Here is a 12783-nt window from a genome sequence, read left to right as displayed (position 1 = left end):
TTAATGGGTACCTGCTGTCTTTGCCTGACAGTGTGTGAGTGTGTGTGTGTGTGTGTGTGTGTGTGTGAGAGAGAGAAAGAGAGAGAGAGAGAGAGAGAGAGAGAGAGAGAGAGAGAGAGAGAGAGAGAGGGAGAGAGAGAGAGATTGATTTTGGGTCATGTGAGAAAACGGAAGTCACGTCTGCTTTGAGGAGATATGATAGTCTTGTCATTATGAAATTGCTAGCACAGGAATTCTGCTTATATGTTGTAGAAAGAGTATGGGATTAGATGAAGGAGGCACGCGTGCTACAAGGTGGAGGAGTGTCACCCACGAAGAACTGAAGGAAGAAATCGCACAATCGAAACGATATGGAGTAAACCTGCCTGATGAGTGCAGGGGGTGAAATCCAACAGATTGGAAGTGACAGGCTGCTGGGCCTCAAAGAAGACAGGGAATTCCTCTCTCCATTGTCAGGGAAAGGACATTTTAGGGAAGCAGTGGTCATGAAAGAGACGATTCCAGAAGCCATTCTGGTAGGCGTGATCAGAATCATAGCTAGTAACAAAAGGGGGAAAAGAAAAAGTCCCGATCTAAGTAGGTGAACTGTGCATGCATGAGTGAGTGCTTGCGTGCGTGCATGGTGTGTGCGTGTGAGTGTGCGTGTGTGTGTGTGTGTGTGTGTGTGTGTGTGTATGTGTGTGTGTGTGTGTGTGTGTGTGTGTGTTGACTTTTCATTGGCAGCTGTATGGCTATTCAGTGGTAAAAGCAGCATTTGCCCTGCACTCTGTTTAGCTTCAGAGCCCTAATTCCCTTATCTGTCTAACGGCAGAGAAAACAAGGATGAGAAGTTCAGATACCATATCCCCATCATCCTGTGTCACTTTATTTTTGCTTCATCTAAGGCAGTTTTCTTGGTGCTGAAGCAGCTAACAGGTGGAAACCACAGAGCCTGCCTGCAGAAGGCTTGTAGCCTCACAGACAGCCTTGTGCTTTGTTAAGAATCATCCACAGTCAGGACCCCTTAGCTGAGGGGAAGAGAAGGCATGTCCTTTCAGAAGCGTTTCTTTCTTTTGGGCTGCAACAGTAACAGTAGTCACTACTCAGCAGCTATGTACATTGGCCTGCTTAGTTTTCATAGCAGCCTTGTGGGTAGGGTACTGTCATTTACTCTGACTCACAGATGAGAAATCTGAGGTGCAGAGGTGTGTGATCTGTCTGAGGTCATACAACTGGCGAGCATTAAATGCAAGATTTATATCTGAAAATGTTTCCCATAAGTCCCTTTGACCCCTGTGCCTTACCACCTCTCTCATTTGTAGAAGACAGTGGGAACAAAAAAGATAGACAGCTATCAAAGGAATAGAAAGTGGGTATCATAAATTTAAAAGAAATGATGTGTTTAATGTGGAGAACAGCTGTGTAAAATATGTGGGTTTTGTTTTGTTTTCTAATGTATGAAGCCATTTCAAGCAGTTCTTTTTCTGAAATAATCCCAATCCTTGGGCTAATGGTCCCAGTCATCCATATTCACCACGCCTCCTCCAGAGGAGAGGAGCAGAAATGGAGAAAAGATTTAGGATCTCCTTGATTAGACCCTATGAACCCAGACTCTGTAATCCTACCTGGGACCTTCTACCCTGCCCCCTTAGGACTTTTTCACTTGTCAACTCACCCTTCCTACGTTTGTGACCTTTCAGTATACCCTCAACCATTTCATCAACTCTATCGTCTTGTAAGATTACATTTTTTACTTGTATGTATGGGTGTATACATGTATATGTATATGTATATGCATATATATGTACATATATATACACACACATATAAAGATTGATAGTTCAGTCACCAAACTAACCTGGACTTACAGCACTTCTCAGAAAGTAGGCCCTATCTTCAGCCTCAGGAATTTCATTCTCTCAATCATTCCTTCCTTGGGCACCCTCAGCCTTACTGCTCCACCAAATCCTGTTCATGAACACCCAAAGTACATTCTATCTCTCACTCAAGAAGGGAGAAATGTTTCTTATCTGTCTTAGTTACTTTTATATTGGTGTGGTAAGACACCATAACCAAGGCAACTTATAAAATGAGTTTAATTTGGGGTTCATGGTTCCAGAGGGTTAGAGGTCATGACCATTATGGGGAGCATGGCAGTAGGCAGACATGGAGCTGAAGCAGTGACTGAGAGAGATCTTATATCCTGATTCATAAACAGGAAATAGAGAGAGCTAAGTGGGAATAGCTGTGGGCTTTTGAAATCTCAAAGCCCTTCCCCAGTGACAAACCTCCTCCAACAAGGCCACACCTCTGAATCCTTCCCAAACAGTTCCACCAACTAGGGACCAAATATTCAAACATATGAGCCTATGGGGACCATTCTCATTCAAACCAACACACTATCTCTCCTGCTCCCTTGCTCTTCTCTGTCTTTCTCTCTCTCTCCTCTCTTCTTCCTCTCTCTTCTATCTCTCCTTTCATCCATCAGATAAACTTATCAAAACAATTGTCTATCATTTTACAGTTGATCTAAGTCACAATCCACAGTTTTAGGGCCACAAGAAAGTCATTATTTTTCTGCAACTCAATGTTTTCTCTAATCCTTTATTCTATCTGAAAGATTAGTTCAGGGATAGGGACTTATTCAGTGTCAATGTTTGGTGGGCATTATTCCCCACTGGTCACCCATCCATGGTGTCTTTGGGGCATCCATCAATCTGCCTCTGGTCTTTCACCCATTGTTGCTGCATAATCATACCATGAATTCTCTTAGTATTGACCTAAAGACATAACAGAGGATGATGGGATGCTTATTCAAGAAAGTTTACTGAAGGGGGAGAGATTATTAAATCTGCAGCACTTGAATTATGCCCCAACCTCTTTCTGCTGCCAGATCAGTCTACCATCAGACATTCTACCGACCCCAGGTAGGACTTTCCAAGAGTGCATGGCTCTCGTCTCCCCCAGCTCTTGGAATTACTATGATAATTACTACAATGACCATAATTCCAGAAAAGGGAAAGTCCTGCATTCTCAGCTCCTCAGCCCTCTGATGAACTAAGGGCCAGGAGAGTGCAGCCAAGAAGATGGTTCTTCTACCTCGGCCTCCAAGGCCTGATGTTTCACCTCAGCTGTGCTAGATCAAGAGCAGGAGGGCCACAGTTGTTTCCAGCCCAGCTCCCTTTTCGGATGGAGTCCTAATTCTAGTATAGGCATCCTGACAAGGCTGGAGACTGCTTTTGCTGCGCGGCCCAACCTAGAGTAAGATTTCACTGTAGAGGAAGAAGGCCGCTCTCCCTGCCGGGCTTGGGAACCGTAGCTCTCTCTCTCTCTGGGCTTCAGCAATGTAGCTCAGAGAGTTTGTCCAGGCATAAAGACAGGTTTTACATAAAGAGTTCTGAAGTCCTCCTCGAAGGAGTCAGTGTTGTTTGAAGCAGAATCTAGGTAAGCTCAAGTCTAACAGCATTTTTTAAACCAATGGGCCAGCGAAGTTACCACAGAGAACCAAGAAAAGAGGCATGGCAGGAGACTCCTCCTGATGGCTACTATTAGAACAAATACTGTAGCCGGGCGGTGGTGGCGCACGCCTTTAATCCCAGCACTCGGGAGGCAGAGCCAGGCGGATCTCTGTGAGTTCGAGGCCAGCCTGGGCTACAGAGCGAGATTCAGGACAGGCACCAAAACTACACAGAGAAACCCTGTCTCAAAAAACAAAAGCAAAACAAAAACAACAACAACAACAAAAACCCAAAAAACCAAGCAAACAAACAAAAAAGGACAAACACTGTAGCAACTAACTCCCTGTGTACTAAGATTGTGGAGCAATTTATACCCCCAAAAAATAACAATAGAGCAATTATCAAATTTAGTGATACCAAATCATTAGATGTGATCTGGTAAAGGAACAGAGATTCTTACCAAGACCACTGTCATCTATGAAAATGGCTACACTCAAGGCTGTGCTGAGGAATACTACCTGAGGCTTCACACAGCAGGGCAAAAAGCCTGCCCAGAGCACTCCAGACAGTTACTAAATAAACAGGCAAGCAACAACGAACCCCAGGTCAAGTGTGGCCCAAGCCTGTGCTTTGAACGGCTGCTGGATTTTCCCAAGATTCCCAGATCTTCTCCTGTGTCTAAATGTCCTGCTTGCAACAGCAGATGCATGAGAAATGTACAGAAACAAAACGTGTAAACCATACCTGGCATTGGAGAGCGAACAACAGAAACTGCCTGTGAGGGACCGGATTTCAGATTTCACGGACAGTTGTCAATGCAGCCATCAGAAACATGTTCAAAGAATTCGTTCCTAAAAACATGGGCTTTGACCAGGCATGGTGGCACTTGCCTTTGATCTCAGCACTCAAGAGGCAGAGGCAGGCTAGTCTCTGAGTTTGAGGCCAACCTGGTCTACCCAGTGAGTTCTAGGCCAACCAAGGCTATGTAGAGAGGCCCTATCTCAAACAGCAACGACAACAACAACAATAAAAATCTGGGCTTAAAGAAGTAAAAGAAGGCATATTGACAATTTATTACCATTATGAACTATTGGTAGAGATAGAAACCATTAAAAAGACACATAGAAATTCTTGAATTGAAAGGTACAATAACTGAAATTTTAAAATTAACTGGAGGTGCTCAAAAGCAAATTTGACTTTTGCAGATAGAAAATGGTGAATTTGAACATAGTCCCAAAGAGATGAGAAGTCTGAAGAACATAGAGAAGAAGAATGAAGTGTGAACACAATCTCTAAGACCATGGTGTAGCACGAATTCTAATTGGTCTTAATAATAAAAACCCAGAGTCAGATATCAGGATAAATGCTGAAAGATCAGAGAAGCAAAGGAGCCAGTCACTAAAGAGGCTTCTTACCTCTATGGAATCCTCAGGCCGAAAGACAGAACTCCTGTCTCCACCCTGCCTTATCACTTCCTTTCTCTGCCCATCCATATCACTTCCGGTGTTGTTCTAATAGGTCAGCCTTTATATGTTACTTGGGCTTTTCCCCTTGCTGCTTTGAATATTCTTTCTTTGTTCTTATATTCAGTTTTTTTTTTTTTTCAAGACAGAGTTTCTCTGTGTAGTTTTGATGCCTGTCCTGGATCTTGCTCTGTAGACCAGGCTGTCCTTGATCTCACAGAGATCTGCCTGGCTCTGCCTCCGGAGTGATGGGGTTAAAGACGTGTGCCATCACTGCCCAACTCAGTGTTTTCTTATGGGTTGTAGAGAACCTCTTTTCTGGCAATATTTGGTGTTCTGTACACTTCTTGGACCTTGCTAGGCCCCTTCTTCATTGTTAGGGAAATTTTCTTCTATGATTTTGTTGAAAATATTTTTTGTGCCTTTACCTGGGTTTCTCTTCCTTTATTCTCATGAGTCTTAGCTTTGTTCTTTTTATGGTATCCCAGGTTCCCTGGATGTTTTGTGCCTAGAGTTTGTTTTTGTTTTTAATTTGACATTTTCTTTGACAGAGGTATACTTTTCTTTTACTTTGTCTTCAACACCTGAGAGTCTCTCTTCCATGACTTGTACTCTGTTGGTAAGGCTTACTTCTGAGGTTTTCATTTGATTTCCTACATTTTTCAATTGCAATTTTATCTCAGTTTGGGTTTTCTTCAGTGATCCTACTTTTATTATCTTGAGTTCTTTTCTATAATTCATCATTCTACTATTTGTGTTTTTGTAGATGTTAAAAGATTTATTCATATCCTCTTTCAGGTCCTTGAACATTCATAATTACTATTTTGAAGTCCTTGTCTTGTGCTTCAGAAAAATTGCATTTCTCAGGGCCTTCTGTAGTAGGGATACTGGTTTCTGGTTGTTGTCTTGGCTCTTAATATTTGTGATCTTATGCTGGTATATAGGCATCTGGGGTTGGGAGGATTGAGATGATTCTGGATGTTGATTGGTGGGTGTTTTGTTTCTTGGTTCCTATCGCTCCCTCGTGATCTTAGGGAATTGTTGTGGCAGTGGGTTGTCTTGAGACTGCTTCTGCAGGTCAGTGGGTGGCAGAGGGGAGGGGCTCCTGTGAACAGGCTGTTGTTGGGCAATGGAAGTACTCATGGAGGACCAGAAGGACAGTGTGAATCACCAACTTGAATCCCTTCCAGAACCCACTGGAGGTTCCAGTTAGAAAGTGTTTCTAGGTAGTGGGGGCTGACAAAGAGAAATGGCTATGGGGTAGGAAGTGGGGGTGAGGGGTTCTTGGGAAGGAGGAAAGCTTCTTCCACACCAAGGTTTGGCAGAGTCCCTAGAGAATGGTTGTGGGGTGGAAAGAGAGACACTTGCAAGCAGGCTGCTACAGGGCGAGAGTGAGACTGGAGAGGCTGTAACGGAGGACAGGAGAGAGTGGCAATTGCCTACTTGAGTCTCAGCCTGGTGTGTCCACTGGGGGTCCCATGTAGAAAATGCCTCTGGCTAACAGTGGCTAAGACAGAACGATGGGGAGAGTGTAAAGAGGGTCTGGGAGGAGGAGAACTGTCTGCACAAGGTTCAGTGGAATCCCTGGTCAATCTGACTTGCTCTCTTGATGGTAGACATTCTGACGGGTTAGACAATCTCAATGCGGTTTTAATTTTCACGTCCCGGGTGGCTATGGACATTTCTTTATTTATTGGTCATCTGGATATTTCTTTTGAGAACTATCTATTCCGTGTGCTTGCCCATTTGTTGATTGTGTATAATTTTTGGAACTATTTATCAAACCTGGATAATAATCCCCTGCCAGATATATATAGTTCACAAAGATTTTCTCTCACGATGTAGGTGGCCTCTCCATCTGCTGACTGTTTTCTTAGCTTTGAGGAAGGATGTTAATTTAATACAATCCCCTGTGTCAATTCTGGGAATTCTTTCCCAAGCTATTGGAGTCTTTTCAGGAAGTCTTCACCAAGGCCTGTGCCTTAAAGTGTTTTACCCTAGCACGTTCAGAGTTTTGAGCCTTACATCAAGGTGTTTCTACCATTTTGAAGTGTGTGTGTGTGTGTGTGTGTGTGTGTGTGTGTGTGTGTGTGTGTGTGTAGAGAGAGGAGAGAGAGAGAGGGGAGAGAGAGAGAGAGAGAGAGAGAGAGAGAGAGAGAGAGAGAGAGAGAGAGAAGGACTTAATTTAATTCTTGTATATATGAATGTCCAGTTTTCTCAAAACCATTTGTTGAAGAGGCTCTTTTCTCTACTGCATGTTTTTGCCAAAAATTAGGTGGTTGTAACTATATGGGTTTATTTCTAGGTCTTTATTTAGTTTATGTGGCTATTTTTGTGTTATTATCATGTGTTTTTGTTACTATGGCTTTGTAGTATAATTTGAGCTCCGGAATTGTGATAATTGCTCTTTTAATTGCTCTTTCTACCTGAGATTGCTTTGACTCTTTAGTCTTTTGTACTCCATAGAAATTTTAGTTATCTCTGTGTATAAGGCCATTGAAATTTTGTTGGGAATTTCTTTGAGTTTGTAGATCGCTTTTTATGATGTCATCACTTTCACAATATTAATTCCGCTGATCTGTGAGGTCTTTCTAAGCTCTAGTGTCTTCTATTTCTCCCATCAGTGGGTTCAACTTTCCATTGTGGAGGTCTTTGACCTCTTTAGTTATTCCTAGGTATTTTTTTTTAAGAACTATCGTGAATGAGATTTCTTTCTTGAATTGTCTCTCACAATCTTGTTATTGGTCTATAGCTCCTGATTCTTTATTTTGACTCTGTAGCCTGATACTTTCCTAGGATGTTTATCAGACCTGAGAGTTTTCTGGTGGGACTTTTAGGGTTTCGTAAGCATGTAATTGTGTCATGTGCAAATAGGAATATTTTAGATTTTTCCTTTTCTTTTCTTCTTGCTTTATTATGATAAGGCTGCAAGCACATTATTGCATAAGAGTCAATTCTTTCATGTTTTGATTGTGCAGGAAATGCTTTCAGATTTTCCTCATTTAATATACTACCATTAGGTCTGTCTCATAGAGCTTTTATTATGTTAAGGTGTGTTCCTTTCTAGTTCTAGCTTTTTCAGGACTTTTACTGTGAAGTGATGTTGATTTCTATTTTCTCTTTTAAACGAGTTGGGTTAATTCAAGGTGGTACAGAATTCAGAGTAAAGCCAAAATAGCAGGCTCTGGCAGGATTCCAGACTGGGTTTACTTTTACAGCTGAGGTAGGAATAGCTGCATGAAAGCTGGAGACAATGAGCCAGTGTGTGTGTGTGTGTGTGTGTGTGTGTGTGTATGTGTGTGTGTGTGTACAAACAAAAAAGTTCATTAAAATGTACAGCAGTCTCCAGGATAGTTTATTCTAACTATAAGTGGCAAAAATCATTATGGGAGAGAATACAGATGTTAAATAGGCACAGGAAAGGGTCACCACCACCTCAGGACAAGGAACAGTTTTTAGCCAGGTTTCTTTATTCCAGCTATGGCCGGTCCTCTCCTTCTGTTCCTGTTTGTCTTCCTCGCCCATCTCCTTGGCCTGCTTCTTGGGCCATTTCAACAGCTTCTTTTTGCCACCTTCATGGCCCAACATGGCACTTGTGGCCCCTTCCCCAGACTCAGGGGATGCTGAATTCTGACAAAGGTTTTTCTGCATCTATTGAGGTGGTCATAAATTTTCTGTTCTTAAGTCTTCTTATGCATTATATTACAGTTTTTGGTATGTGTAGGTTGAATCATCTGCATCCCTAGAATGAACCAACTTGATTGTGTATGAGCTCTTTAGTGTGTTGTTGACTTCAGTTTAAAATATTTTCTCTAAATCTTCTTTCAAGCAATATTTTATTAGTTTTTAATAGTTCTATAAATGTTTTGATCATATTTTCCCTATAATTCCATCAAATAGATTTCCTATGTCTTTAGTTTGTTGTTGTTTTGTTTTATCAGTTCCCTCTACTTCATGGATTCTTGGGTTTTGTGTCTTGCTCAAATCCTAGAATTCTTCGAAGTTGAGATTGCCTGCTCCATCCCCCACTTCTGATGCCTTGATGTGATAGTTTCTCAATTTTGTCTTCCACCATTGATGTTCTTTCTTCCATATGGCCCAGTCCATTGATTATACATTCTACTGTTTTTCTTGAGTCATTGAGTTTTTCATTTCCAGCATATCCATTTGCTGCCTCCCCCCCTCCACAAAATCTCAATTAATCATTGCTTAATTTCCACCCATAAGCCTGACTTTCTCATCTAGGTTACCAGCTTTCTTCTACAAGTCTTAAATTGATTTTTTTATTTAATTCATCTGCTTTTGTGTATTTTCTTTGAAGTCGTTGATAAATTTTTGCAAGTAAACTTCTAAATTCTTTATCCATCATTTTACCCATGTCAGTATCTTTGGATTCTGTCACCAAGGAATTGGAGGAGTTACATGGCTTTGCACGTTCGCATCTCTTGTGTTCATCTTCCAGTTTGCACATCTATTGGTTTGGACATCTCATTTGAAGACCTTCTTAGTGACAAACCTGCTCTTCAGGACTCAACCCTTGGTGACATTCCTAAAGGAGAAAATAAACTGCTGTGACATCAAACTGAATTAGATAAAAAAAAAAAAGACAAAGAAAACTTATTAAATCCAGCTCATATACCCCTGATGACCTTAGGCCAGAAATGTTTAAAGTAATGTTATGTGTGCTATGAAGGTTAAAATTACACACAGTAACTAGAAAGTAGCAAATGAATGAAATAAAGGAAGGAGACAAGAAAAGAGCAAATGGAAGAAGAAGCAATACTAAAAGAAAGGAAAAAACAAAGATTGTTATAAGATGGGGAGAAGCAGTAGAGTAAAAACACAGTTCCCCAATGGCGAAAAGAAATACAATCAAAATTAATTAAGTGTAATGTGGTGGACCAGCCCCCACATTTATTTGCCCCAGGGACTCTTGAGGAATGAGGAATAAGAGACTTAGTTAGAAATAAAGAGGGGAGAGAAACAGAGAAACACAGGATAGACTCAAGTGGGCTTGGATCCTTATCCACTGGCCCAGAACTTTATTCCAAAGGTCTGTTTATAACAATGCCAAGGGGTGGAGCAATGGACCTCCCCCTTGCTAGTTACATTCAAGTGTAGACCCTTACAAACACCGGATACTCAGGCCCATGGTCCAATCAACCTCTTATGCAGTCCTGCTGGGTACAGCCACTAGGAAATCTAAATAGCTACAACAGGTCCCTCTTCTTTATATTTTAAAAGAAAAAACTCTTGATGCAAATGCATCAAACTTTAAGACTCCCTTAGCCTCATCATTAATATTAACAGGTTAACATAATTCTAACATAAATATTGCTATAAATAGTTACAATTCTCTCACTCTTACATCTTAAAGCAAACTCTTAATAGAATCATTTGAATTTTTTGCTAACAAAACATAGGATACACAATTATAATGCCTACAAACCTACTTTCAACCTTACATAATTATAATTTTTACAAACCTACTCTCAACCTACAAACCTACATTGCCTAAAGCTTATGCTACCCTAAACCTATATTTCTCAAACTAAATTTATGACTTATTTAAACATATTCTATGACTTTTATAAACCTTAACTAAGACTCTCTTCACTTAAGCCTATATAATAAACTTACATTCTATAGGTCTACTTTATAAACCTTACCTAAGTCTTACTTAAACCTTAACATCTAGAAGAAACCTTACCTAAGTCTACAACTAGCATCTTTACTTCTTACAGGTTTATTATAGGACTACCTTAGACATTCTTAAAGAAGCTCTATAGGATTACCTTAGCAAAGATACTTCTTATATTCATAAATTCTATAGGACTACCTTATTTAAACTTACATCATGTCCATTTACTACATGTCTTATTTCTTACATGCTTATTATAGCTACATGTCTCAAAGAAATTCTATAGATCTATTACATAGCTAACTTAACATCTACATTATTTTCCAACAAGACAGAGAGTAATTTTCTACTTTAGAAAGACTCTCTTAACAAGACAGGAAGTACACAAATCATTTCTAAAGTTTAGAGTTTATAGTAAAGTTTAGAGCTTATAGTCAGCTTTGATATTATTCTAAAAGGTTTTGAGAGTTTGAAACAAGAGTCTAATTTGGCAATGGCTCTTCTCTAACGCTGGGATTCAGTGAGTTCTGTTGCTATGGAGTTGTAACACTTGTTGCTAGGGAGCTGTAACATTCTCAGGACAAACACCACTCCTCAAAGTCACTTTTCTCACTGCTGACCTCTCAGCTATCCCAGAACTGGAAGAAATGTGCTTCAATTCAGACAAATGTTTTTGTTCCAGCAGTACTTTTGGTTTGATCTACCGAAAAGCTTTGCTTCAGGCTGAGGGTGAAATTACTGTATTGAACTTCCATAAAGCTCTTAGCGAAAACTCCTTGAGCAGCTATTAGACAATATAAGTCACCATTTCAAACCTGCATTGATACTACACTTCCCAGAAAGCCTTTTGGGTACACTAGCAAACTTTCTGGTTCCCTATACAGGGTTTCACTTTTGCAATGGGAGATTTTTCTTCCCTAAACTTGGTTTAGGATGCCTGCACCCCCCTCTTAACAGGTGTACTTCTCCAGTTCCCAAGATTTGCGTCCATTTTTCTGTGCACTCAGGTTGTGGCTTATTGTCTGAGGCAAAATTCCCTCGGGGCTTGCTCTTCAGCAGTACCAGGTCAGTGAGGGAAATGAAAGTACATGAAACAAAGGTTTCCCAAAAAGATCCTCTGTCTGATAGAAAAGAGAGCTTCTCTCCTGGACAGCTCTCCATCCTGTCCTGGCTCCTTCCCCAGATAGTGTCTCTGATGCTTAGCTTCCCTGCCTTCTCCACAACGCAGCTTTCTCAAGCTACCCTGCACTTTCTCATCAGGCCCTTGCCTCAAGGGATTTTCCCATTTAGGTGAAACTAATTTTGTCCTTACAGAAAGAGAAACAGAAAAGTTCTGAAAGGATTTTTAGTTTTTTAGAGAGAGATTAAGTTTTTTCCAAGAGAAAGAAAGACCATCAAGTTTCCCCAAAACTTCTGTTTTCTGAGCTTTGGCTTCAATGGTCAAGAGGAAACTAATTCTGTTGGTAAGATGTTACACTGCGGACAGAATCCACCTCAGGGACGATTCCCCCTGCTTCTCTGGGCTTAGATCTAGACCATCCAGAATCAACACCCACAGGCCAAAAGCTTCCATGGGAATCTTTTCTCTGCCCGTTAAGTTCTTCTTTGATAGATGTTTCCTCTGATTCTTCCCTGATTTTGCGTTCACAGCCCCATAGTTTTTCTATCTAGTTGCTTTTTTTATGCTATATTCCTTCATTTTTACTCTACCTTATCTAAATTTCTTCCTGCACTAAATTACTACACTCTACTTTCCTTAATTTTTGTAGATAGCAGAGAGAGAGAGAGAGAGAGAGAGAGAGAGAGAGAGAGAGAGAGAGAGAAACAGACAGAGAGACAGAGAGAGAGACACACACACACAGAGAGAGAGAGAGAGAGAGACAGAGAGAGAGAGAGAGAGACAGAGAGAGAGAGAGAGAGACAGAGAGAGAGAGAGAGAGAGAGAGAGAGAGAGAGAGAGAGAGAACCTATATAGAGAGAAATCTAATGCTGCAGCCTTGTGGTATTTCAATTCCTAGCCTATACCCCAAGAATAAAATACCATTGCCCTCATTTTTCATTCCTTATTGGCATGCCTACACTCACAACACCCCCTTAATCCTTTTGCTAAGTCCCAGGGTTATTTTTTTTCTTTTTTGTCCCTTTCTTTATCTCTGTTCAGTGGTGCCATCTGTGACAGACCAGCCCCCACATTTATTTGCCCCAGGGACTCTTGAGGAATGAGGAATAAGAGACTCAAAAA

The sequence above is a fragment of the Peromyscus eremicus genome, chromosome 14, assembly GCF_949786415.1.
Source record: "Peromyscus eremicus chromosome 14, PerEre_H2_v1, whole genome shotgun sequence".
In the NCBI taxonomy this organism is placed as follows: domain Eukaryota; kingdom Metazoa; phylum Chordata; class Mammalia; order Rodentia; family Cricetidae; genus Peromyscus; species Peromyscus eremicus.
This window is presented reverse-complemented; position numbering follows the sequence as displayed.